The sequence below is a fragment of the Limulus polyphemus genome, unplaced genomic scaffold, assembly GCF_000517525.1.
Source record: "Limulus polyphemus unplaced genomic scaffold, Limulus_polyphemus-2.1.2 Scaffold781, whole genome shotgun sequence".
NCBI lineage: Eukaryota > Metazoa > Arthropoda > Merostomata > Xiphosura > Limulidae > Limulus > Limulus polyphemus.
The window spans coordinates 697-2,225 of record NW_013666391.1 but is presented as its reverse complement, the minus strand read 5'-3'; positions in this window follow the sequence as shown (position 1 = coordinate 2,225).

Genomic DNA, 1,529 nt, shown 5'->3' with positions numbered 1-1,529 from the left:
TTATTTACGTATTTAGTAGTGAATTAATTAATTTAATCCTAATTTGTGTGTTTCTGTTGTTCTGATATCACAAATAACTGATAACTATTGTCGTCTTTTTCTTCTTCTCATTTTCTGAAAATCAACATCCTGCGGACATCACATAACCTTGTGAAAATTCATCGTTTTGTAGAAATATTATAAGTGGGTCATTCGTATTTTTTGAAAAAAAAACACAAACCAACAACACAATCTTTATCAGTTACCCCCCCCCCCCCACCAGTAACACAGCGATATGTCTGCGGACCTACAACGCTAGAAACCGGGTTTCGATACCCGTGGTGGGCAGAGCACAGATAGCCCATTGTGTAGCTTTGTGCATAAATTCAAACAAACAAACTTTATCAGTTTTCACCAAATAGTGTAATATTAATAAAATACGAACTCTTTGATAGAAGATTACATCCGAGTACGAGGCATATTAATATTATTTGGTTCAAATACAGAATATTTGTGTGAATTATATTTTTTTTTTCTAAACTAAGGAGGCTTTTTACACACCGTGATTTTTGCCGTTAAAATGTTAACCGACTGTGATAGCAATCTGCTAGTTTTTGTGACCCGGTTGTTACATAACTTGTTTAAATATCACACTCTATTGCCATGGGGACCACGTTTTGTCTTGTATATACGGTTAAACCTTGTTCGTGAAGGTTGCTGTCTTGACCCGTTCATTGTTGTTTTTCTTTAATATCCTTCAAGGTGATAATAGCCTTGAAGAACAAGATGGTGAACAACCTGCTATACAACACTCACTTATATCCGCTCTTCGTGTTTGTATTTTTACTGGTTTATGTTTTCATTGTGAGTAGTTTTTCAGTAGAGGAGCTGGGCTTTTCATTGTTTTGTTCCTAACATAATAGTCGGTGTAACAAAAGAATATGGATTAGGTGTCCTAATACCACAAACAAAATTGGTGTTTGATTATTAATTAATGTGCATGTAAAACTATGTATAAGTTATGAAAGGCTGTCACGTGAAGACTAAAATAATGGATTGATCTTGATAGTCCTGTATGTATGTGTGAATACTTAGTAAGATAGTAACGAAAAAGCTTTGCCCTATAAAGAAGTGAGTACAATAAGAAAACCCAGGCTTTATTTTCTGAATTTCTCTGTAAAACCAAACGATAATTAATACCAACAAGAAGACAAGTCTTATTCTTCTTTTAAAACAAAATAAAATGGGTGTTAAATATAATATTAACTCTCTACTGCCCGCATTGCGAAAATACGGGGAAAAAAACGTTTCTTACTTAAATAACACAAAAAATGTTTTTGTGAAATATTTTGATACGTTATCTAGAAATAACATTGTTCAACTGAAGAACCAACATAGTAATTCCGTAGTTTACTTACTGTTACCTGAAAGTAAGAGCATTCAACTACAAAACTGAAGTAATTATAAGTGGGATAAAAAAAATGGAAACGATAAGTGGCAAATCAAACTACAGCTTAGCAGATTTGATGGCAGCAATACCAGAACAGCAA